Raw genomic sequence first — 26,975 nt, 5'->3', positions numbered from 1 at the left:
GCTATGAAGTTTCGGGTGGATGCAAGGGTGTTGCTAGGCAGTTATGGTATTCCAGGTGGTTGCTAGGGTGTTGCTAGGTGGTTGCTAGGGTATTCTAGGTGGTTGCTAGGGTGTTGCTTGGTGGATGCTAAGGAGTTTTAGGTGGTAACGATGGTGTTGCTAGGTGGTTGCTATGGAGTTATAGCCGGTTGCTAGGGTGTTGCTAGGGGGTTGCTAGGGCATTCTAAGTGGTTGCTAGGATGTTGCTAGGTGATTGCTATGGAGTTCTAGGTGGTTACTATGGTGTTGTTAGGTGGTTGCTATGGAGTTCTAGGTGGTTGCTAGGGTGTTGCTAGGGGGTTGCTAGGGTATTCTAAGTGGTTGCTATGGTGTTGCTAGGCAGTTGTTATGGTGTTCCAGGTGGTTGCTAGGGTGTTGCTACGTGGTTGCTATGGAGTTCTAGGTGGTTGCTAGGGTGTTGCGAGGGTATTCTAAGTGGTTGCTATGGTGTAGCTAGGCAGTTGTTATGGTGTTCCAGGTGGTTGCTAGGGTGTTGCTACGTGGTTGCTATGGAGTTCTAGGCAGTTGCTAGGGTGTTGCTAGGCAGTTGTTATGGTGTTCCAGGTGTTTGCTAGGGTGTTTCTAGGTGGTTGCTAGGGTATTCTAAGTGGTTGCTAGGATGTTGCTAGGTGGTTGCTATGGAGTTATAGGCAGTTGCTAGTGTGTTGCTAGGGTATTCTAGGTCGTTGCTAGGATGTTGCTAGGTGGTTGCTATGGAGTTATAGGTGGTTGCTAGGGTGTTGCTAGGCAGTTGTTATGGTGTTCCAGGTGGATGCTAGGGTGTTGCTAGGTGGTTGCTATGGTGTTCTAGGTGGTTGCTATGGTGTTGCTAGGTGGTTGCTAGGGTGTTGCCAGTATTTGCTATGGTGTTCCAGGTGGAAGCTAGTGTGTTGTAAGGTGGTTGCTATGGAGTACTAGGTTGTTGCTAGGGTGTTGCTAGGGGGTTGCTATGGAGTTCTAAGTGGTTGCTAGGGTGTTGCTAGGTGGTTGCTATTGAGTTTTAGGCGGTTGCTAGGGTGTTGCTAGGCAGTTGTTATGGTGTTCCAGGTGGTTGCTAGGGTGTTGCTAGGTCGTTGCTATGGTGTTCCATGTGGTTGCTAGGGTGTTGCTAGGCAGTCGTTATGGTGTTCCAGATTGTTGCTAGGTGGTTGCTATGGTGTTCCAGGTGGTTGCTAGGGTGTTGCTAGGTGGTTGCTATGGTGTTCTAGGTGGTTACTATGGTGTTGCTATGTGGTTACTATGGCATTATAGCCGGTTGCTAGGGTGTTGCCAGGCATTTGCTATGGTGTTCCAGGTGTTTGCTAGTGTGTTGTTAGGTGGTTGCTATGGAGTTCTAGGCCGTTGCTAGGGTGTTCTAGGTGGTTGCTAGGGTGTTGCTAGGGGGTTGCTATTGAGTTCTAGGCGGTTGCTAGGTCTTTACTGAGTCCAATGACGCGACCCATAGTTCTCTATGACAAACGGTTCAAAAGTTATGAAATATCAAACATCGGCCAATCAGGAAGGGGGGCAAGGCTGATCTACACCAATGGACAAAGGACTCTCTACTATGTCCAATGAGGCATTGTACAATTTGTGGGCAATTTTTCCCCATAGAGATGAATGGCAGAATGTTCAAATCTAGAGAGAGACCAGAGTACTGCTGCCAGAAGACAGGGCATTGTGACATCACAAGGGTGAGACGACAGAGCATTGTGACATCACAAGGGTGAACATTCCGCCATTCATTCCCTATGGGGAAAAATTGCCCACAAAAATTCAAATTTTTCAAAAACCGTGCAACCAATCTTTCCACAAAGTAATAGCACACCATTCCCGATCAAGCCGCTCGATTTGACATATTGCACGTGTATGTGGTACGAAAACTCTGGGAGGAGTAGCGGTCCAAAAAACAGGCGGAAAGAATAATAATAATAACTAGACAATTCCTGCAGAAATTGTGAAGTGTGGTTGCCGCCAACGCAAAGTCGACTTTGTGCTGAACAGAGTGAACAGTGCCTGTAGTATGAGCAGAGACAGAGTACTGTGTTTGTGCTATAACATCACGGCAACGAGCTGGTTTGCGACACATATATATATATATACAATATGAGCATAGAAAAAGATGAGATTTCAATTTCCCTTACCTGGACCAGTTGGATATCCAGAACTGTTTTGCTCTTGACGTCCACCATGTGTAATTACTGACCTTGCTACTGTGTCCTACAAAAATATTTGCAAGGACAGAGTATGTTTGCTGTTGTTAGTCTGGCCTCTCACCTGGGTCTAGTTCAGCAAGGTTGAAACCCTGAGCATCTATCTGCTCATGCTGGCATAGCACCTAGGATCATTGGGGCACGCAAGCTTTCCCACCACGTCAAGGTCACAGCAAAAGGGAAAGTTCTCACTCTCTCTACTCTGGTACATTCTGCCTTGGTGAGGCAGGTTATGCGAGTAGCAGAGGTGAGGCAATTTGACAGGATGGCAGAGATGTAGGTGATGCACTTGGTAGGTTTTTTTCAGGCAGTGATAAAGTAGGTCTTTGAGGGTAGGTAATGACTGTTTGCCCATCAATGGTGGCAAAGAGTCCATTTCTGGGCGGGAGTGGTTACTTGAGTTACAGAGTGAGAGACTGGCTGTAGCTGGTGAGGAGGTCTTTGAGCGTAGGGGATGAGGACTGACACTGCTGGCTTGAAAAGGCCCGCTCAGCAGTTCAGAAACCCCATTGCGCAAACAACCAAAAGGCTATGGAATAGCACACTTCTGAGCAGGTTTGTGGTTTGGGTGAGGAGGTCTTTGAGGTCAGGCAATGACGGTTTGCCCATCAATGGTGGCGAAGAGTCCATTTCTGGGCGGGAGTGGTTACTTGAGTTACAGAGTGTAGAGACTGGCTGTAGCTGGTGAGAAGGTTTTGAGCGTAGGGGATGAGGACTGACACTGCTGGCTTGAAAAGGCCCGCTCAGCAGTTCAGAAACCCCATTGCACAAACAACCAAAAGACCACAGAACAGTCCACTTCTGAGCAGGTTTGTGGTTTGGGTGAGGAGGTCTTTGAGGTTAGGCAATGACGGTTTGCCCATCAATGGTGGCGAAGAGTCCATTTCTGGGCGGGAGTGGTTACTTGAGCTACAGAACGTGAGACTGGCTGTAGCTGGTGAGGAGGTCGTTGAGCGTAGGGGATGAGGACTGACACTGCTGGCTTGAAAAGGCCCGCTCAGCAGTTCAGAAACCCCATTGCGCAAACAACCAAAAGGTTATTGAATAGCACACTTCTGAGCAGGTTTGTGGTTGGGTGAGGAGGTCTTTGAGGTCAGGCAATGACTGTTTGCCCATCAATGGTGGCGAAGAGTCCATTTCTGGGCGGGAGTGGTTACTTGAGTTACAGAGTGAGAGACTGGCTGTAGCTGGTGAGGAGGTCTTTGAGCATAGGGGATGAGGACTGACACTGCTGGCTTGAAAAGGCCCGCTCAGCAGTTCAGAAGCCCCATTGCGCAAACAACCAAAAGGCTATGGAATAGCACACTTCTGAGGAGGTTTGTGGTTTGGGTGAGGAGGTCTTTGAGGTTAGGCAATGACGGTTTGCCCATCAATGGTGGCGAAGAGTCCATTTCTGGGCGGGAGTGGTTACTTGAGTTACAGAGTGAGAGACTGGCTGTAGCTGGTGAGGAGGTCTTTGAGCGTAGGGGATGAGGACTGACACTGCTGGCTTGAAAAGGCCCGCTCAGCAGTTCAGAAACCCCATTGCGCAAACAACCAAAAGGCTATGGAATAGCACACTTCTGAGCAGGTTTGTGGTTTGGGTGAGGAGGTCTTTGAGGTTAGGCAATGACGGTTTGCCCATCAATGGTGGCGAAGAGTCCATTTCTGGGCGGGAGTGGTTACTTGAGTTACAGAGTGAGAGACTGGCTGTAGCTGGTGAGGAGGTCTTTGAGCGTAGGGGATGAGGACTGACACTGCTGGCTTGAAAAGGCCCGCTCAGCAGTTCAGAAACCCCATTGCGCAAACAACCAAAAGGCTATGGAATAGCACACTTCTGAGCAGGTTTGTGGTTTGGGTGAGGAGGTCTTTGAGGTTAGGCAATGACGGTTTGCCCATCAATGGTGGCGAAGAGTCCATTTCTGGGCGGGAGTGGTTACTTGAGTTACAGAGTGAGAGACTGGCTGTAGCTGGTGAGGAGGTCTTTGAGCGTAGGGGATGAGGACTGACACTGCTGGCTTGAAAAGGCCCGCTCAGCAGTTCAGAAACCCCATTGCGCAAACAACCAAAAGGCCACAGAGCAGTCCACTTCTGAGCAGGTTTGTGGTTTGGGTGAGGAGGTCTTTGAGGTTAGGCAATGACGGTTTGCCCATCAATGGTGGCGAAGAGTCCATTTCTGGGCGGGAGTGGTTACTTGAGTTACAGAGTGAGAGACTGGCTGTAGCTGGTGAGGAGGTCTTTGAGCGTAGGGGATGAGGACTGACACTGCTGGCTTGAAAAGGCCCGCTCAGCAGTTCAGAAACCCCATTGCGCAAACAACCAAAAGGCTATGGAATAGCACACTTCTGAGCAGGTTTGTGGTTTGGGTGAGGAGGTCTTTGAGGTTAGGCAATGACGGTTTGCCCATCAATGGTGGCGAAGAGTCCATTTCTGGGCGGGAGTGGTTACTTGAGTTACAGAGTGAGAGACTGGCTGTAGCTGGTGAGGAGGTCTTTGAGCGTAGGGGATGAGGACTGACACTGCTGGCTTGAAAAGGCCCGCTCAGCAGTTCAGAAACCCCATTGCGCAAACAACCAAAAGGCTATGGAATAGCACACTTCTGAGCACGTTTGTGGTTTGGGTGAGGAGGTATTTGAGGTCAGGCAATGACGGTTTGCCCATCAATGGTGGCGAAGAGTCCATTTCTGGGCGGGAGTGGTTACTTGAGTTACAGAGTGAGAGACTGGCTGTAGCTGGTGAGGAGGTCTTTGAGCGTAGGGGATGAGGACTGACACTGCTGGCTTGAAAAGGCCCGCTCAGCAGTTCAGAAACCCCATTGCGCAAACAACCAAAAGGCCACAGAGCAGTCCACTTCTGAACAGGTTTGTGGTTTGGGTGAGGAGGTCTTTGAGGGTAGGCAATGACGGTTTGCCCATCAATGGTGACGAAGAGTCCATTTCTGGGCGGGAGTGGTTACTTGAGTTACAGAGTGAGAGACTGGCTGTAGCTGGTGAGGAGGTCTTTGAGCGTAGGGGATGAGGACTGACACTGCTGGCTTGAAAAGGCCCGCTCAGCAGTTCAGAAACCCCATTGCGCAAACAACCAAAAGGCTATGGAATAGCACACTTCTGAGCAGGTTTGTGGTTTGGGTGAGGAGGTCTTTGAGGTTAGGCAATGACGGTTTGCCCATCAATGGTGGCGAAGAGTCCATTTCTGGGCGGGAGTGGTTACTTGAGTTACAGAGTGAGAGACTGGCTGTAGCTGGTGAGGAGGTCTTTGAGCGTAGGGGATGAGGACTGACACTGCTGGCTTGAAAAGGCCCGCTCAGCAGTTCAGAAACCCCATTGCGCAAACAACCAAAAGGCCACAGAGCAGTCCACTTCTGAACAGGTTTGTGGTTTGGGTGAGGAGGTCTTTGAGGGTAGGCAATGACGGTTTGCCCATCAATGGTGACGAAGAGTCCATTTCTGGGCGGGAGTGGTTACTTGAGTTACAGAGTGAGAGACTGGCTGTAGCTGGTGAGGAGGTCTTTGAGCATAGGGGATGAGGACTGACACTGCTGGCTTGAAAAGGCCCGCTCAGCAGTTCAGAAACCCCATTGCGCAAACAACCAAAAGGCCACAGAACAGTCCACTTATGAGCAGGTTTGTGGTTTTGGTGAGGAGGTCTTTGAGGTGAGACAATGACAGTTTGCCCATCAATGGTGGCGAAGAGTCCATTTCTGGGCGGGAGTGGGTACTTGAGTTACAGAGTGAGAAACTGGCTGTAGGTGGTGAGGAGGTCTTTGAGCATAGGGGATGACGACTTACACTGCTGGCTTGAAAAGGCCCTGTGATGGCTGCAGGCATCTTCTCCCATTTTTTCCCTCTCTTTTTTTTTTTAAGTCAAGAACTGTATTATTAATTTTTATAAAATCAGGAGTATACCAAAAAGACAAACTAAGAAGATACTGCCTTCTCCAGATAATCTACCCGGAACTCCAGAAAGACAATTCGAACCCCAACATGTCGCTGCGTGTTCAGCTCCTACGTGCGGTGAACAAAAAGTCCCTCCAGAGAACAAGGCCGACTCCTGGGCAGAATTCTCCACGGACGACGAGAACGTTATTCGGCGCTGCGTGTTCAGCTCCTCCAAACAACGAACCAATGCCCCCAGAAAATCCAACACAGGCAGCTGTCACAGTCCCGCTCAGCAGTTCAGAAATCGCATTGCGCAAGCAACCAAAAGGTTATGGAATAGACCACTTCTGAGCAGGTCTGTGGTTTGGGTGAGGAGGTCTTTGAGCGTAGGGGATGAGGACTGACACTGCTGGCTTGAAAAGGCCCGCTCAGCAGTTCAGAAACCCCATTGCGCAAACAACTAAATAGGTGGGAGTGGAGTTTGGGACCACAAATTAGTTGGAGTCAAGATTGCAGTTCAAAACACAGTAAATGGGACTATGATAGCTGTAATATGTGCGTAATAGCCCAGACTGTAGACATTGTTGTGGGCTTGAGATGTAAATGTGATCCAACAGTGTGTTCTTGTCAGTGGTGGCTGCCTTGACCAGTTGTGTATATCCTTTTGTGTTAAACAGTTCAGATATTGGCTTCTTTGAACTGGAAAGTAAATCCTCATTAAAATCTCCACAGACTATGATAGGCTGGTGATTCATAATTTCTAAAGACTCCAAAAGCGCCTGCAGGTTTGGTAGGAATTGCCGAAGATTGTAGTCCGGTGGTCTGTACACAGCAGTGATCAAAGCTTTGACAGGGGACTCAACCTTGACAACCACAAACTCTAGGTCGGTCACATTTTGCAGGTAGTGCATTTCACAAGCCTGGTAATGGTCTCTCACGTAGATAGCCACACCGCCACCAAGTCTTACTGCAATCTGAGGAAGGGTTGTGTACGACTGCTGTCTGTTGCGTTTGAACATGTTGTAACCATCCAACTGGAGACTTTCAGCAACGAAACAGCCAGAGAGGTGAGTTTCAGTAAAACATAGAACATCTGCAAGTCGCAACTCATGATGTCGTTTGATGTCCTGAATATGAGCCGGTAATCCTTCCGTGTTGTGGTGGACAATTTTTAATGTCTGTGCTTGGTTTGTAGACTGCACATAATTTAAGAGTGGCATAACACTGTCCAAAGAGGCTTTCTTCATGGATTCCAGGGAAGCTGTGATTGCAGGATCAGCAAATATCTTTCTCTCATTGAAGTCAATGATGTGCAAGCCATGTAGTGAAGTTGTTCTACTCAGAGCAACGTAGGCCATGCCTGATTCAAAGACCCGTTTCAATGAAACCACTGCAGATTGTGTTGTCATGCCTTGGACTTTGTGAGCTGTGCATGCATAAGCTAGCTTGAGGGGAAACTGCCTGCGAACCACTCTGTTGTTGCTCAGGTTTTCCTCTACCCTCTCTATGTACACCAAGTTCTCAGCACCACCAGATATTTTTTTACGGTATCTCTGTCCTGCATGTGCATTGTCCAGCACAAGCCCAAGCATGGTTACTGTAGTAGCATCTTTGTTTTTCTGAGTGACTATTGTACCAATCTTGCCAAACGTCCCATTAACTAGCCCATCTTCAACATCGATGTTCCTTGTGATCATGACACGGGCACCCTCTGCAACTTGTAGTGTGTCAAGCAGATCTTTTTTCTGTGCTTTACAAGGTTTTTGTTGTTTATTCATCTCTCCTGTATTTGGATCTCTCTTGTAATCCTCTGCATCTATGTTCGTAACATGGGAATGGAGAGCAGACACAGTTTTGGCATTGTGCTCAGCAACCTCTTTGTTAGTTGGAAAGATGTGAAGGACATCATTAGGGCAATGGGTGGGGTCGGTCACAGCCTGAGAAAGCAGAGCTTTGTCAGTGTCACTTAATGGATCTGTCTTTTCCTTGACTCTGATTCTATTCAAAAGCTCAGCAAATGCAGCATCATCTCTCTGTCGCATGATCTCGGTCAGCGTGATCATCTGAAAGTTGCTTTGCCAGAAGTCAACCGTATCCTCCTCAAGTAGGCAGAGTGGTTTACTTTTTCCCAGTGGGGGGAGCTGGTAAAAGTCTCCTACCGCTAGTACTGACATACCACCAAACGGTTTCTTACTGCCTTTGATTTGTTGCAATCTCCAGTTGACGTAGGCAAACAGGGGCTTTGAAATCATTGACACCTCATCAATAATGATAATCTCTGCATTTGACAGCTGTGCCCTCACTTCATCCAAGGCATTTCCTAGTCCTTGGTAGGGTGGCTTTAAGCTTCTTGGCAACTTAAAGAGGGAATGTAAAGTGTTGCCTGAAATGTTGTATGCTGCAGTGCCTGTAAATGCAGTCAGTAGAACAGTTGGCATGGATATGTCCACTTCCTCATACAGTCTGGGGAGTTGACGGAGTATCCTTGTTGCCTCACCATAGATGCACTTTATGAGGTGTGATTTGCCAGTGCCAGCACCACCAGTGACAAAGTAAAAGAACTGTTCAGGGTTTAAGCCACATACACGTTCAATACACCAGTCACGAACAGAGTAAAATATGGAAGCTTGTGTCCGGTTGAGGTTTTGACACATTGTGCGCAGTAAATCAGGGCTCATTGGCGGGGCCTTCACAGCCGGCATCACTCCACCAGTTTCATGATGGCTGTACTCTGGGACATCATCTTGTTCGTCCTCATTCAGGTCATCTTCGTTTCGTTCAGCGATACATTCCAACTGAACCAACTCACTTTCTGGTGCAAAGTTAGCCCATGCATCTTCAATAGGGCCATGCTTCATGAAGTCCTCCATGGCTTTGTCCACCGCTTTACTGTGTTTCTCAAATTTCTTTCTGTTGTGTGTAACAATTGCAGTCACGGGGCAGATAATGTCCAATCCAGGTAATGTCACACAGGCAGACTTGTAAAACTCTTGGTGTGTGGGGAAAGTGTTTGTTTTCAGTGATGACTCTGAGCGATGGGGGAGGTAGAGTTTAAGCAAGTTGCCGTAGAATTTCTCTGGTTGCTTCTTTTCCGAAAAGCGAGCATATCTGATAACTGCGGCCTTCCCTCTTGTGCGTTTCTGAATGACTCCCATGTCATTCAACAGCATAATACGCTTCTTGCCTTTTGCCTCCTTCCCATAGACAATCCTGTAATTGGATGCAAATTCAGCTAGACACATGTTTTCAAACTCTGGTGTTTCGGGTCTGGCTCTGTATTTGTCGGGAATACCTGACAAATACCACACATTCTCAGAATCTTCTGGTTTGTTCTGCAGCATGCCGAGCGGGAGACTCATTCTTAGTGCGTTCTCATCTGTTTGCAGGAACACAACATCACGTGAGCACATCTTCATTTTCAGGCTGCACGTACGCGCCACAGCCTCCTGAGCGCTGACTTCTCTGTGTTTTGAGTAGGCTTGAAGGATTTGTTTCATTTCCTCTCGTTCAGGCACACTTTCTGGGCCTAGGTCACTGATTATTTTTCCGAGATATTCACTCATCTCATGTTCTGGCTTGGTTATGTAGCTGAGCATGTACATGAGGAGAGCATACTCATCAAGAATGTACTGGATGTCCATGTTGGCATTCCAGGCTGTCAGCAAATGTGGATTGTAGTTATTCACCCAGCAGTCCTTAACTTCACGCTTCATTACAATGACGCTTGCATTCGTCATTTCCTCAACACACGAGCTGTACTCGTCGTAAGTCAAATTACACTGTGCCAGTAGCTGAGACAAGTTGTCCACTTGTGCTTTGGAGTCGTTCAGCAGATCCCACAGTGGTTTGAGTTTATTCATGGCTGCTTGTGTTGTCATTGTATGTCCTTTGCCATTTTGCTTTGCTCTTTTCATTGCTTTGTTTTTTGTTTTACTTGTACCTTCACCCTCGTCTTTGTCACTTTCTGGCTTCGGGTAAGTTATTCGTGTTTCTCGCATAGGTGGTTTTGGAAATCCAAATCTGCATGCCCTTTTACCTTTCTTGCAGGACTTGGAATGAGTTCTGCTGTGCATTTGAACCTCTGTGACTTTGCTGTGAAGTAACGGTTGTTTGTCTACGTCAGGCAACTGGCATGAGATGTAGCGGTCCACAAACTTGCATATTCTGTGGTCGGGGTCTTCTCCAAAGACCGGAGCTCCTTCTACCCAACACAGCATATGTATATGAGGGCTCCCTCTGGCCTGAAATTCTACCCGGTAAAAGAAATCGATAACCTGACCAATTGGATGAGCAGGAGACAGCAGCAGTTCTCTCATCAGAGCTTCAACTCGCTTGTCAAACATACGCATGGTGGTCACTGGGTTGCTTCTGAGAATGTCACATTTTTCAGCCCAGTCCAGCTCATCAAAATTCACCCGTTGACCTTGCTGCGATTTGATTGCAGTTATAAATTCCGGCCATCGGAATTCTGCGGCAGAGAAGGTCAGAAAAAAGGTAGGCGTCCCCAATTGTCTGACCATGGCAAACAAATCCTTAAGAGTTTTCTCCCAGTAAGCTGGAGTCCCTCTCAGTGGTTGCATGAATCTTGTTGCATCTCTGTTTCTCACCAGTCTCTCAACCTCACGCTTGTCCTGTAACATCTTATTGTTTATTTTGCGTCCATCCCGGGTAATGGGTTTACCTTTCCTTAACTGAATGGACATGCTGTTTTTGGCCATGTGTGTCTCTGTGACAAACTGTGCAAAGAACAGGTAGCTTTGGTCTCTTGCAAAACGATTGTCAACACAGAAAAGTCTTGCGTTGAAATACATGCTTGGGGATAGTTTGACTTTTCTTGCCGCATCCAATGTATTCTCTCCAGTAGGGAACTGAACAGGGAAGGCCATTGCTTCAAGTTTAGGGACCCTGAAGAAGCTGACAGGCTTGTTTCCTTGTGCAGGGGCAATGCTGAATATGCCATCACCATATGTCAATGTCTCGTGTCCAATGTCAGCTGGTTGCAAGCAACTATCTAGGCCCACTCCAGGTCTCAGTGCAGCTTGCTCATCCTCTGCACTAGGTGGTTGTTTATCCTGACTTTCATGTTGCTCGTTAGCAGATGTTGAGCTTGCATGCTGCACCTGCGATGGATTGACATTTTCAATACAGTCTTGTATCTCCATCATTTCGGTCTCATCACAACTGTCAAATTCCATGACATCATTTGTGTCTGGTTGATTTTGCTGTACGTTGCCATCAATGGGTGGGTCTTGTAGCAGGTCTTCAATAGTTTCATTATACATTGCTGCATTATGTCTGATTGAAATGTCTCTGTACTCAGGGTGTGTATCAATGAGTTTGGACAGGCCCGCTACTACATTTCTCATATTTACAGTGTGAAAGTGCTGATGGCCTTTGTAATTCACATGTCTTTTTAGCTTCACTCTATACAAATGGGATGAGCTGGGCAGCCTGGGTAAGGTGTTCACTGTGGTTTCCACCTCAGATGGCACACAGACGACAGCACCATGTACAGCTGTCTGTCGACCTTTAGGAAGTGTGACAATCTTGGCAAATGGCAGTATTTTCGCTAAGAGTTGTCTTTCCAGCACATTCAAATTGCAGAGTTCTGGGGGAATAGGTGCCAGCTCCAAGTTGTTCGCCACAGCTATGCATGATCTGTTTCCTGCCTTTAAATGGGAATCACAGGTGTAACAAATCCACTCCTTTCTCCTTTCATCAGGCACAGTGCATTGGTCAGGGCCTCCACATTGACGGTCACACTCATGAACATATTTCCCTGTCAAACAGGCAGCAACCTCACGTGGATTCTTCTTGTAATTAGCTCGATGGCAAAATCGCACTTGATTGGGGAAAAGGGTGCGATGACACATTGTGCATACAAAGGTTGGCCCAGCTTTAATGTGTTCCTGGAAAGTGGCTATAGCTCTCTGAAGTAACCTATTTTTTCATCAATGCACTTTTGAAGCATGACTTTATTCACCTCTCTGTATTTTATTCTTATTTTCAATGAACAGCGCAGCTTATGGGCCATCCTGAAATGTGAATCCGTTTTGTATCTCCTGGCCATGGATTCCTTCTGCTTCATTCTGAAATGTGAATCCGTTTTGTATCTCCTCGTCACGGATTCCTTCTGCTTCATCCGGAAATGTGGATCTGTTTTGTATCTCCACGTCACGGATTCCTTCCGCTTCATCCGGAAATGTGGATCTGTTTTGTATCTCCTCGTCATGGATTCCTTCTGCTTCATCCGGAAATGTGGATCTGTTTTGTATCTCCTCGTCATGGATTCCTTCTGCTTCATCCGGAAATGTGGATCTGTTTTGTATCTCCTCACCATGGATTCCTTCTTCTTTATCCTGAAATGTGAATCTGTTTTGTATCTCCTCGTAATGGATTCATTCATGTTTTCCTTCTTCTTTATCCAGAAATGTGTATCTGTTTTGTATCTCCTTGCCATGGATTCCTTCATGTTTTCCTTCTTCTTCACCCTGAAATCTACATCTCTTCTATATCTCTCTCTCTGAGATGTTTGTTTTTTATGAGTGGCAGATATCATTACACACAGCTGTGTGTCTTTTCTTTGTTTCTTCATTTGTTTTTTTCTTAGCCGTTTACTGAGTTTTTTAGATGTAACCTGTGTAGCCTCTGACACCACATGTGTGGACAGTGTATTGACTGACTGCAGAGAATGTTGGCTGGTTGTGAGTCCAGTGTCTGTTTCATGTTTGGCAGTTTGTGTCACCTTCACCTCCACAGGCCTTTTCTCTTGCAGGTTGTCAGATCGCACTTGTAGGGAAGGCAAACGATGTGACAGAGCCTTTGCATGTGCAAATGTCACCGGCATGAAGTCAAACTGTTTTCTGTCAATAGACCCACAATATAGCAAGGCATTCAACCGGTCAATCTTTTCAATTAGGTCATCCAAATGTGTAAAGGTCATCATTACAGCTTTTCCTCCAGGCACAGGTAGCCCATCAGCATTCTCTGTTATGAGAGTCAAACAGTCCATATCTCCCAGACTTGTCTCTGAACACGGCAATGGTATATGGTGATACTGTAAGCAGTGCATGTGTAACACCTGCAGACAGACACTGAAGTCTTGTGCGAAGATTTTGAAACCAATCCTCTGTGCCAGGATCTCCCTTGTCTCTCATGAATCCCATTTCCACTGAAGATCTCTGCACTCTGTACTCATGGTGCTCGGTTGTGACAGTGAGTGGCGTTTCCTCCAAGGTCAAGTAGTAGTTGCGGAACCTATTTTCACTTTTTAGCTGTTTTATAGTTTTCTTATACAGACTGTCTCCCTTGTCCAGTATCTTGTCAAGATCAGCCTCCTTTAAGTCATGACCCTCATTCTGGTGTGCTAGAAATGTCAGAGCCATGCATGTACACTGACGATTCCTTGACTCAGGCTCATAGTCACTATAATCCTGACTATGGGACGCCTGCACAGATATCACAGAGGGTGGTGGGGCGCCTGCTTCTTGTACAGTATCATGTTCAGAAATGCCTATGACCTGCACACTGCTGTTGACCTCTTGAACCTCCGGCTGTGCATGATATGGAGCTGTGCATGGGGATGACACCACAGGTGGACTACACACCTCCTGTTTACATTGCCTGTCACATACCTCCATGACTTGAATGCTCCTTTGTGGTTCTGGACCCTGAAACCGAGGGTCTGAAAGGTCCAACTTAGCCCAGCGTTGCTTTGCAGCCTCAGATCTCTTCCCCCGGCGTGGCATGATGTTATCACTAAATTATGTGATAGATAATTGACAGATCAGACAAGTTTTTCAATATTAACACCAACCAGGAAGTTATATAATCATCTTATTTGCCTTTAAATACTGTATCTAGTAATGAGCAGAGCAGTACCTGATGGACACAGCAGGGAAAACCAATAAACACTTTTGGATAAGTTTAATATTGTTTTAAGAGCAAATTAATGTTAGAATATGTTTTAAATGTTGTCAGACCCTTGTGTGATGAAATAAAGCCACTGCTGGTGACATTTGTAGTGCCCTATGAAATCCATTTTATTTTAATCTAAATTCCATGTTTACCATTGCAATTTTTCTGGATTCTGTGTATTATGGTTTAATCCCATTTTATCATCAAAAATTGCGTTTAATCAAATGGATTCATAAACATTAACAATGTAATAACAATTTATTATCCTTAATCAAGTGAAATATGACAATAAATATAACAATTAACACAACAATGCACAAAATAGCTTAATCCAAAACAAAACATTGCTAATTTTAGTCAATAAGTGCTGCACGAAAGAGCTTCACAATGAAAACATCTGAAAAAAAAAATCTGTTGTAGCAATGAACAAAATTTAAAGTACTGCTTAATGAACAGAGCTATCTGTGTCTAAGTTTTCCATCTCTCAGAGACATCTCCATTGAAATACATTGTCAGCCTCTTTGTGTTCAGCACAGTGAGTGTTGTAGCTAACTTAATAGGTTCCATGGTTAATTTATTATAATTCACTGAAAGCTGTTAAAAGTATATCTATATTATTTACAGTTAAGTTAAATAGAAATACATTCATTTGTATTACGTTTGATTGATATTGATTAGAGATGCATTTTTCTGTTGTATTGGAAAACGAATGGTTGAAAAACTGCAAGTACCAGAATTCCTTGCGGCAGAAAGAAAGTGTGACCGTTTTTTTGTTTTGATTTCATATGCGACTGAGACGTAAATACCAAGTGCATAGCCTAGCGCTAGTTTATTGTTTGTAAATATAAAATGTACGCCAACTGTTTTTCATTATAAAGAAAGCTTTCTTTTTCATATCCGACATACTGCTTATTTCGAAGGTAGTTATACTACAATGAGTGCCTCACGCTTGTCAGTGAGGAGTTTATTTTTCTAGGTTCGTTTATGTGTTGAACACAGTCGCGCGCACGTACAAAACCCCGCCACACACACAACTCCCCAAAACGGGGAAATGTTTCTCTTCCTCATTTTATTTAAGCAATATCATATGAGAGGGAGTGCTGTTATACTGTTTGCAGTAATTTATAACGGCTTTTGATTAATTTAACCAGAAACATGTTAAATTCCTAAAACCCAGAATTTTAATATTGGCTAGGTGATGAGTGACGGCGAACCTATCATAAAGCTAGCTGGCATGTTCAGAGAGTCTTGGAAAAATGCTATGTCTACACTACGTGACCGCGCCATTTTAGAAAACAAGACAGAGCTAGGGAGATTAATTTGATTGACTTATGGTTTTGAGTTATGGTTTATGTAGTTTTCTTAAATAATGTAATGACAAAAATGACCAAAATTGGTGCTGATTGTATAATATAAAACAAGAAGGAACTTTTTTTTTTGATAGAATCATTGGTTTCATGGAATTAACAACCAAAGCTTTTTGCTTAACAACGGTGCAAATAGGACTACCAACCAGAGTTTTTGTATTAACAATGGTAAAATAATATGCCCAAACGGCCGTGGAAGAATATTTCAATTTCAGGTGAAATCAATAAATACTAAAGTAACCATATATAGTCATTGTTGGTAACCCATTGTATAAGTGGAATAACCCCCTCCGGGCTGTCCTGTTATCGGAAATAATGTAGCCTACTTCAGTGGTATCACCCCATCGTACATTATTTTACAATAATGGGGCAGCCCGTCGTGGTTAATTCCTTACAGATAATAATTTTCCCAGTTGAAACAGCTCAAATGCTGACTTCTGTATAATACTAGTTACATACCTGTAACCACGCCTTTACCGAACTGTAGAGGGCAGAACTGGAACACTCTTTCTGCACCAACTGTAGTCCTTCTCCAATAACTCCTGAACTGGCCTGGGGCACAGTAAGAACATATGTGAATTCTTAAATTGGGTTACATTCCTCTTTGAAATAATTCAATGAATCTAATATAGTGAATCTCTTAATTATATTTATACAACGGCTTGGCTGAATACTCTATTCTGATTGGTCCACAGGTGGGCATTAATTCTCAGTAAAAGTACACCTCAGCCTTTTAACAGTTCTAAAATGAATGCACTACAAAATACAGCATTCTAAAGCAGTTAAAACAGCAACTTTTCTCTTTAGAATTTCAAATGTTTTTACATCCCCTCCCGTTTTCAATGACCAATTTCAAAAATGGCAACGTTGAATCACATTTCTATTTACTGCTGCTAGCTTTATTTCGGGTTGCCAATCATCCCGCAAAATATGGAACCGTCCCTTGCTTGGACAGTAGAACAGGCGTTCCATATTTAACTCATGGCTACGGGACACGTTTTCATCCATATCTTTCTGAAGGATTGCGTTTAAAATAACTGCTGTTTTGATTACAATTCTGTAGTTAGCTGGCTAGCTAGCCGGGATAACAAGCATGCCGTGAGACCATTCTGACCTAAAATCATAAAGCTAGCTGGCATGTTCAGAGGGTCTTGGAAAAATGCTATGTCTACACTGCGTGACTGCACCGGTTACCTCAGCGACACACCTTTAACTTACATTTACTATACATTTATTATGAGAGTGCAAAACTAAACATTCTTAGTTTGCGATAACTTCTATGGACCACTGTATCAATTCAACAGAATTCAGATGGGGCTGGGAGGGAACAAAAGCTCAAGAGAATAAATTGAGTGACTAACCCAAAGGCAAGGTTTATTAAAAGTAATAACAATAACACGCTCACACACACACAACACGGTCATTAACAAAAATCTCTGCGGTCTTTGCATGCTTTGCTCTCTCTCCCATTCACTTTCCATTGCATTTGGACTAACAAATGAGGCCATACAACATTTTCACACAAAACATTGCTGGGAATCACATCGTCAGCATGTTATTGGACAGGTGGGGCTCTACAGCAGTGAATGGCAACTCAGCCATTAGAAGGACACTCTTAGGCCTATATTACAATTACAACTGATAAAGCCACACACACACAGTGTCTTATGAAATAATTCATTTCAGAACTCAGAATTTCACTATATGTACTTGTGTAAACTTTCAAATTGGATAATGGTAATATAGGAAACAAACAGTGAGCTGTGGGGGTGGGGGCTCCCTCCTTACAAATACCTATCAAGAATAATGGCATGTGCCCAAATTCAGTTGCTTTGCATTTCCAACAATTTTTCAGTTTGCACCAGCTCACTGCATTTTAACAGTTCTAAAAATCAATGTGCAGCATAATCCAGCATTCTAAAGCAGGTTGGACAGAAATATTATTCTTTCTATTTTGAATTGTTGTTACATCCCCACCCCTTTTCAGTGTCCAATTTCACAATTGATGGCAACGTTGAATCATGGTTCTTGGTGGCTTCATTTAGGGTCACCAACTATCTCACAAAATACTGAATCATCCCTTATTTGGACAGTAGAATAGGCGTTCCATATTTAACTCCTGGCTACAGGACGCATTTTATTCCGTATCTTTGTAAATGATTGCGTTTGTAGTAACCATTGTTTTAGCTGCGATAACAAGAATGCTGTGAGACCATTTTGACCTAAAACCCAGCTAAATTTTAATATTGGCTAGGTGACAAGTGACGGTGAACCTATCATAAAGCTAGCTGGCATTGAAACCCGGTTTCAGAGGGTCTTAGAAAGACACTATGTCTACACTGCATGACCACGTTATTTTAAAAAGCAAAACAGGGAGGTGAATCTGATTGAGTTATGGAGTTATGCAGTTCTTTTAAATAATGCAATGGCAAAAATGACAAAAAATGGTGCTAATTGTATGGTATAAATCAAGAAGATGGCAACCAGAGGTTTTTGCTTAACAACGGTGCAAATAGAACTACCAATGCACCAGTGTTTTTGCATATCAACGGTCCATATAGAACTACCAACAAGAGTTTGCTCGACAACAGTAAAGTAATATGCCCAAAAGGCCGCTGAAAAATATTTCAGTTTCAGCTGATCAAGTCGGTAAAAATCAATAAATATAAAAGTAACCATATAGTCATTGTGGGTAACCCGTTATATAAGTGGAATAAACCCCTCATCGGCTTTGCCTCGGCCACATCACCAACCCCATCGCAGGCCTACATTATTTTCGAATAACAGGACAGCCCATCGTGGTTTATTCCTTGCATAAATTCAAAACTTTTAGCATACAAACTCTTTGGACAAATAGTGAAAAATATTCACATTGAAAATAGCTGCAAAATTGAATACCTCATAAAATGGCGATTAGAAGGTTTTAATGCTTTTTAAGGGCCTTAATTTTCGCTAAATTTATGTATTACCGTCGTGGTTTACTCCTTACAGATAATAATTTCCCCAGTTGACACAGCTAAAATGGTGACTGTATAATACTAACCTGCAACCACGCCTCCACCGAACTGTAGAGGGCAGAACTGGAACACTCTTTCTGCACCAACTGTAGTCCTTCTCCAGTAACTCCTGAACAGCCCTGGGGCACAGTAAGAACATATTGAATTCTTAAAATGGGTGACATTCCCCTTTAAAATAATTCAACGAATCTAATATAGTGAATCTCTTAATTATATTTATACAACGGATTGGCAGAATACTCTATTCTGATTGGTGCAAGGGTGGGCATTAATTCTCAGTAAAGGGACACATCGGCCTTTTAACAGTTCTAAAATCAATGTGCTACAAAATACAGCATTCTAAAGCAGTTAAAACTGCAATTTTGCTCTGTAGAATTTGAATTATTGTTACAACAAAAATGACCAAAATTGCTGCTAATTGTATGGTATAAAACGAGAAGGAACTAGTTTTTCTTGACAGAATCGTTGTTTTTATAGAATTAACGACCAGAGGTTTTTTTAACAACGGTGCTTAAGTCGATAAAAATCTATAAATACTCAAGTAACCATGTATAGTCATTGTTGGTAACCCATTGTATATGTGCAATAAACCCCTCCGGGCTGCCCCGTTATCGGAAAATAACGTAGCCTACTTCGGTGGTACCACCCCGTCGTACATTATTTTACAATAAGGGGACAGCCCGTCGTGGTTTATTCCTTACAGATAATAATTTTCCCAGTTGAAAGTCCGTATAATACTAATTACATAGCCTACCTGTAACCGCGCCTCTACCGAACTGTAGAGGGCAGAACTGGAACACTCTTTCTGCGCCAACTGTAGTCCTTCTCTGAATGGCCAGCCAACTCTGGAAAAAAACTGGAGCAGTACTCTGCAACAACTATTGTCCTCTAATCACAATCACACCTTCAGTCCCCTTCTGATCTAAATATTCTTGATATACTTACCACAATTAAATGCAACTAATCGTTACACAAAGTACAGACCTGTTGTGATGAAACAAGACAGTTGTGGAATGTGGGGTCAATAAACAGGGAGATCTTCTATATCAACCTGAAATAGAGAGGACAATCGAAAAATGTATTTCCGGAAATTAACATAAGCACTGTGATTAAAATACCAGTTTAGCCTTAAATTAACGTATTGTGGACGGCAATTGTACATATATGGAATATTAATGTGATATATTGGCTGTTTTTTGTGGCCTTTCAGCTCGCGCTTTCAAAATTCCATCAATGATAAGATCGGGACTGTGAAGTTTAGGTAGCAATCAACAAGGCTGAATCCTTCTGACGTAATTCACACAGCAAATACTTTCGGATCGCCCAGTTTCACTCATTGTGGCCAAGCGATAACGTTTCAGAAAATATATAACTTTAAAAGATTGAATTCAATCTTCTACTGGGACTTTTGCCGTTTACTGAGGGTGTGACAAAAGGTCGGTGTCGCTGACTATGATCGAATGTTTTTTACATTTATCGTTCGATTGAGCAAGTAGCCTACCGTACAGGGGTTAGTGCTGTCCGATTGTGCTAGCTACTTCGCATTAACCTTGTGCGGCGATCAGTAAAGGCTAACAGCACAGTAGCACACAAGCTAACTTGTCACTTCTATCACCACTGTAATTAACTGAAAAAGGCGACGAACGACCTTTTCTGTGAGAAATGTATTGTCGAGCTCACGCGCATACACAGCTGGCGACATTCTAAAGCTCCATGTTGCCCGCCCTACCTACACAAAAGTTTTCAGCATCAACTTGCTTCATTTTCCATATCATATTAGTAAATGGCTACACATGTCATGCAACGTGCAAGCAGTTGGCTATCTCCCTGGATATTAATTACATGTTTTAACAGAAAATAAAATAATGAATGCTAGTTTATCCCCAAAAAATAGCTGTACAAAAAATAAATGTCGTGGTCACGATAGCCGTCATAGGTTTCTTCGGTTAAATGAATTCGCATAATAAAATTAACCAAACACGGGCTTACATTTTCTGAACCTCGGTGATAGTGGTGTAAGTAGACTTCTAGCGCTAGCCATCGGTACGCTATCAACACAACGCACACAGCACCCGTCATATACGCTGATATGCACTTACAGCCAGCCATCGCTACAAAAGTCTTATTAGCAAACCTTCTGCCAAAGGACAAATCTCTGATCACTACGATACTAATGAATTAGTTGTTCAGTCCAACTGTTCGCCGTTAGCCGGAACGTTAGCTAACCTAGCTAGCTAATAGGTAGGGCTACACGTGTCAGGCAACGTGCAAATACTAGTTGGCTATGTCCCCTGGATATTAATTAAATATATTTAACAGAAAATAAAATAAGGAATGTAATTTTATCCACAAAAATAGCTATGTGTTGTGGTCACGATCGCCGGCGTAGAAACCTTCAGTTAAAGGAATTCGCATAATAATAAAATTAACCAAACATGGGCTTACATTTTCTGAACCTCCGTTATATAGTGGTGTCAGTAGACTAGGACTAGCCATCGGTACGCTTATCAACACGCTTCGTCATATACGCTGATATGCACTTACAGCTAGCTACCGCTACAGCATTTTTTGTCTGAAAACGAAAGTCTTAGCAAACCTTCTGCCAAAGGACAAATCTATAATCACTACAATACTAATGAATTAGATGTGCAGTCCAATTGTTCGCCGTTAGCCGGCACGTTAGCTAACCTAGCTAGGTAATAGGTAGGGATAATGTACCTGGTTAGCTAGTGTTAGCTGACGCAGAACCGGGAGTCGGCCAACTAACATTACCGTCTTTTCTCTTTCTTACCTAGACAAGATTAAATGTATGTATGAAAACGAAAGTCTTACCAAACCTTCTGCCAAAGGACGATACAAAATGTGAGCAAAATAGATGAATGTATGAAGATTTTGATCGCAGGCTTTCGCTAGTTAACCGTCTCTCTTGGAATACCAAGTGAATTGGTGACGTGCTATTCAACTCTCAGAGCTTTAGTACACTGCGGCACTTTGATGAGAGGTCAAGGTGATTCCGCGGTGTTCATTTTTAACTGGACACAATTTTGTTTTGACTGGCGCGGTGTTTATTTTTAACTGGAGACACTTTTGTGTGGACTGTAGCCTATATTCCACTTCTGTGTGATGGAGTACATTGCAGGAAAAATGTAAGAAATTATTTTATTTAAAGAATAATAACTTCGGGGCACAGGACGGATTCCGAACAAGGCAGATCTGCGTCTTGAGAGAGAGAGAGAGAGAAAGAGAGAGCGAGAGAGAGACCTCCCATTGTGTTAGGGAGATTAAACGATAAATGCGATTTTTAAAAATCCGTTTTAATCACTAAGCAGTAGCGGAAACTTCCCTAGATTTTCCTTGAGTATCAATACAATGAATCCACAAAAATAAGCTACTCGCTTAAACTCCCAAAATAGGCAGTTTTAGCGAGTAGCCTAGGCATTATAGCCTACATTTATTTTCATTTATAGTACGAAATTGTGCACATTTTTAATCAACATTATTTACGGACACTTGCACTTCTTTGTCCGCACTCGTATTCATGGAAAACATCTGCAATGCATAGATTGTAAACAGTCTTGAAGTGCAGGTTTTGTTTTTGCTAGTTATTCTGAAAGTTAACACGGTATATAACAGACTTGTGTATTTTGTTTGTTAAGTGTAGACTACTTGGTGATTAAAACGGATTTTTAACGGATAAATTGAATTTATGATCTAATCTCCCTAATAAGGTACGAAGACGCTGTGTGTTAGGCTACTTGATTAGTCCGATGGTCGGCAAATTAATGAAAACAGGTTTAGATCAATGATTAGTTTAAAGGAAAGTTTTGTGCCCCACCAATTTTCACTTCAGTCGCCGCATATTGATTTTTAAAAAGTGGCTGGTAAAAAAGGTGAGAATGTACCAGACACAGTGGCTAGTGCATAAAAAAAGTTAAAACTGGTCCCCTCACCGCTCTGGGAGCTGGAATCAGCGCGCTCCGAATGGTGAGGTGCGAGCTGGGAGCTACGTTCTGAGAGGTGGAGCTGGGACGAGCGAGCAACGACGTGGGAGCTCCGAGCTCAACCTGCGAGGTGCGACCCCGGATCAGCAAGCGGGGAACTTGGAGCTACGAGCTCGCAGTTCGCAATTGAGGATTGAACTTTTACTGCCCTGCGGGAAAATCGCAAGAAGCAGTAGCAACAGCTGGTAGGCAGGCCCCCTGCTTCGGTCGCACACAGCACCGTGTTTTGTTGTTGGCTCTAGGCACATTGCATCTTGTTTTCTTGTTGATGTTTATTTTTACGAACAGCCGAATAATAGTAAGTGTAGCTACGTTTTTTTAAAGGCTAATGAACTGATCTAGGCTAGTTTAGTTACGCCAGTCACAGCCAATGGAAGAGTGCGCCACAGGTTTATTTTATCAATCAAATGTTTTTTGATACGGAATTCTATTCCTGGACCTGGGTCCGATTGATATTCTAAAAAATGCATGCATTCAGTTCAGTTAGCGTTCAGTTCAAATCTATTTTTCTACAGTCTATGGTTCAAACATTGCAATCCGTTGCCCTTGTCAAGTGAGTGGATAATGATAACACTAATGTGAAAACGATCTGTAATTTGGTAATGAAATGTTAAATGCTCCCGATTCGAAAATTCCGGTCCACCTTAAATCTGTTGTGGCATATGATTGGATTGTTTCGCGGTCTTCCCTAGGTGTTTACAAAAAGGTTATAATTTGCTTTTAAAAGTGTCGCAAATCAACTCGTTGCCATGATGTTATAGCACATACACAATACTCTTTCTCTGCTCATACTACAGACACTGTTCACTCTTCAGCACAAAGTCGACTTTGCATTGGCGGCAACCACAATTCACAATATCTGCAGGAATTGTGTAGTTATAAAGTCTACAGACAATGATGTTTTCAGTGTAAACATTTTTATTTGTGATTACCGCCAGCTAGTGGATTGTGTCCTGAACTGATACCATGTTCTTGACCTGAAATCAGATGAAAAATTAAAAGCTAGTGTGTTGCTAGGTGGTTGCTATGGTGTTGTATGCAGTTGCTATGGTGTTCGCAGTGGTTGCTAGGGTGTTGCTAGGTAGTTGCTATGGTGTTTTATGTGGTTGCTAGGGTGTTTCTAGGAAGTTGATATGGTGTTGCTAGGGTGTTACTATACTGTTCTAGGTGGTTGCTAGGGTGTTCTAGGTGGTTGCTATGGAGTTATAGGCGGTTGCTAGGGTGTTGCTAGGCAGTTGTTATGGTGTTCCAGATTGTTGCTAGGGTGTTGCTAGGTGGTTGCTATGGTGTTCCAAGTGGTTGCTAGGGTGTTGCTAGGTGGTTGCTATGGAGTTCTAGGTGGTTGCTAGGGTGTTATACCTGGTTGCTAGGGTGTTGCTAAGCATTTGCTATGGTGTTCCAGGTGGTTGCTAGGGTGTTGCTAGGCGGTTGCTATGGTGTTCCAGGTGGTTGCTAAGGTGTTGCTGGGTGGTTGCTATGGAGTTCTAGGTGGTTGCTAGGGTGTTGCTAGGGTATTCTAGGTGGTTGCTAGGATGTTTCTAGGTGGTTGCTATGGAGTTATAGGCGGTTGCTAGGGTGTTGCTAGGCAGTTGTTATGGTGTTCCAGATTGTTGCTAGGGTGTTGCTAGGTGGTTGCTATGGTGTTCCAAGTGGTTGCTAGGGTGTTGCTAGGTGGTTGCTATGGAGTTATACCTGGTTGCTAGGGTGTTGCTAAGCATTTGCTATGGTGTTCCAGGTGGTTGCTAAGGTGTTGCTAGGTGGTTGCTATAGAGTTTTAGGGGGTTGCTAGGGTGTTCTAGGTGGTTGCTAGGGTGTTGCTAGGTGGATGCTATGGAGTTCTAGGTGGTTACTATTGTGTTGCTAGGTGGTTGCTATGGAGTTATAGCCGGTTGCTAGGGTGTTGCTAGGTGGATGCTATGGAGTTCTAGGTGGTTACTATTGTGTTGCTAGGTGGTTGCTATGGAGTTATAGCCGGTTGCTAGGGTGTTGCTAGGCATTTGATGTTTGAGGCAGTTGCTAGGGTGTTGCTAGGTGGTTCTATGGAGTTCTAGGTGGTTTCATGGAATTCTAGGCGGTTGCTAGGGTGGTGCTAGGTGGTTGCTATGGAGTTTCAGGTGGTTGCTACGGCATTGCTAGGTGGTCGCTAGGATATTCTAAGTGGTTGCTAGGATGTTGCTCGGTGGTTGCTATGGAGTTATAGGCGGTTGCTAGGGTGTTGCTAGGTGGTTCTATGGAGTTCTAGGTGGTTTCATGGAATTCTAGGCGGTTGCTAGGGTGGTGCTAGGTGGTTGCTATGGAGTTTCAGGTGGTTGCTACGGCATTGCTAGGTGGTCGCTAGGATATTCTAAGTGGTTGCTAGGATGTTGCTTGGTGGTTGCTATGGAGTTATAGGCGGTTGCTAGGGTGTTGCTAGGCAGTTGTTATGGTGTTCCAGGTGGTTTCTAGGGTGTTGCTAGGTGATTGCTATGGTGTTGCTAGGTAGTTGCTATGGAGTTATAGGCGGTTGCTAGGGTGTTGCTAGGCATTTGCTATGGTGTTCCAGGTGGTTGCTATGGAGTTCTAGGCGGTTGCTAAGGTGTTCTAGGTGGTTGCTAGGGGGTTGCTATGGAGTTCTAGGTGGTTGCTAGGGTGTTATACCTGGTTGCTAGGGTGTTGCTAGGGTGTTACTATACTGTTCTAGGTGGTTGCTAGGGTGTTCTAGGTGGTTGCTATGGAGTTATAGGCGGTTGCTAGGGTGTTGCTAGGCAGTTGTTATGGTGTTCCAGATTGTTGCTAGGGTGTTGCTAGGTGGTTGCTATGGTGTTCCAAGTGGTTGCTAGGGTGTTGCTAGGTGGTCGCTAGGATATTCTAAGTGGTTGCTAGGATGTTGCTCGGTGGTTGCTATGGAGTTATAGGCGGTTGCTAGGGTGTTGCTAGGCAGTTGTTATGGTGTTCCAGGTGGTTGCTAGGGTGTTGCTAGGTCGTTGCTAAGGTGTTCCATGTAGTTGCTAGGGTGTTGCTAGGCAGTTGTTATGGTGTTCCAGATTGTTGCTAGGGTGTTGCTAGCTGGTTGCTATGGTATTCCAGGTGGTTGCTAGGGTGTTGCTAAGTGGTTGCTATGGTGTTCTAGGTGGTTACTATGGTGTTGCTAGGTGGTTGCTATGGCGTTATACCCAGTTGCTAGGGTGTTGCCAGGCATTTGCTATGGTGTTCCAGGTGTTTGCTAGTGTGTTGTTAGGTGGTTGCTATGGAGTTCTAGGCCGTTGCTAGGGTGTTCTCGGGTGTTGCTAGGGGGTTGCTAGGGGGTTGCTATTGAGTTCTAGGCGGTTGCTAGGTCTTTACTGAGTCCAATGACGCGACCCATAGTTCTCTATGACAAACGGATCAAAAGATATGGAATATCAAACATCGGCCAATCAGGAAGGGGGGCGAGGCTGATCTACACCAATGGACATGGGACTCTCTACCATGGCCAATGAGGCATTGCACAATTTGTGGACATTTTTTCCCTATAGAGATGAATGGCAGAATGTTCAAATCTAGAGAGAGACCAGAGTACTGCTGCTAGAAGACAGACCATTGTGACATCACAAGGGTGAGAAGACAGAGCATTGTGACATCACAAAGGTGAACATTCCGCCATTCATTCTCTATGGGAAAAATTGCCCACAAAAATTCAAATATTTCAAAAACCGTCCACCCAAACTTTCCACAAAGTAATAGCACACCATTCCCGATCAGGCCGCTCGATTTGACATATTGCACATGTATGTGGTGCGAAAACTCTGGGAGGAGTAGCGGTCCAAAAAATGGGTGGAAAGATAGAATAATAAAAATAATAATATGTGCAATAATAATAGTGTAGTTGCCCTAAGGCAACCACACTAATAATAATATGTGCAATAATAATAGTGTAGTTGCCCTAAGGCAACCACACTAATAATAATAGTGTGCTTGCCTAAGGCAACCACACTAATAATATGTGCAATAATAATAGTGTAGTTGCCCTAAGGCAACCACACTATTAACTAGACAATTCCTGCAGAAATTGTGAAGTGTGGTTGCCGCCAACGCAAAATCGACTTTGTGCTGAACGGAGTGAACAGTGGTAGGTAGTTGCTATGATGTCTGAGGCAGTTGCTAGGGTGTTGCTAGGTGGTTCTATGGAGTTCTAGGTGGTTTCATGGAATTCTAGGGCGGTCGCTAGGGTGGTGCTAGGTGGTTGCTATGGAGTTTCAGGTGGTTGCTATTGAGCTCCAGGTGGTTGCTAGGGTATTCTAAGTGGTTGCTAGGATGTTGCTAGGTGGTTGCTATGGAGTTATAGGCGGTTGCTAGGGTGTTGCTAGGCAGTTGTTATGGTGTTCCAGGTGGTTGCTAGGGTGTTGCTAGGTGGTTGCTATGGTGTTGCTAGGTGGTTGCTATGGAGTTCTAGGTGGTTGCTTGGGTGTTGCGAGGCATTTGCTATGGTGTTCCAGGTGGTTGCTAGTGTGTTGTTAGGTGGTTGCTATGGAGTTTTAGTTGGTTGCTAGGGTGTTGCTAGGGCGTTGCTATGGTGTTCCAGGTGGTTGCTAGGGTGTTGCTAGGTGGTTGCTATGGTGTTCTAGGT

At 44.1% G+C, this 26,975-nt stretch overlaps 1 protein-coding gene and 1 long non-coding RNA gene across 9 annotated transcripts in view; one reads left to right on the top strand and one right to left on the bottom strand.

Annotated features, from left to right (window-relative positions):
- chid1 (chitinase domain containing 1) overlaps positions 1–26,975 on the top strand; it is a 386,345-nt gene that overhangs the window by 285,724 nt on the left and 73,646 nt on the right. The gene's annotated exons all lie outside the window — the stretch shown is intronic.
- LOC118227860 lies at positions 13,765–19,225 on the bottom strand. Its single transcript, XR_004765363.1, has 4 exons — positions 19,144–19,225; positions 18,416–18,508; positions 15,832–15,924; positions 13,765–13,846 (listed from the first exon to the last, which is right to left on the bottom strand). It is a non-coding gene; the product is annotated as an uncharacterized LOC118227860 (long non-coding RNA).

Source organism: Anguilla anguilla, chromosome 5, assembly GCF_013347855.1.
Source record: "Anguilla anguilla isolate fAngAng1 chromosome 5, fAngAng1.pri, whole genome shotgun sequence".
Taxonomy (NCBI): domain Eukaryota; kingdom Metazoa; phylum Chordata; class Actinopteri; order Anguilliformes; family Anguillidae; genus Anguilla; species Anguilla anguilla.
The sequence above is the reverse complement of the archived record's forward strand: the minus strand, read 5'-3'. Positions and strand labels throughout refer to the sequence as shown.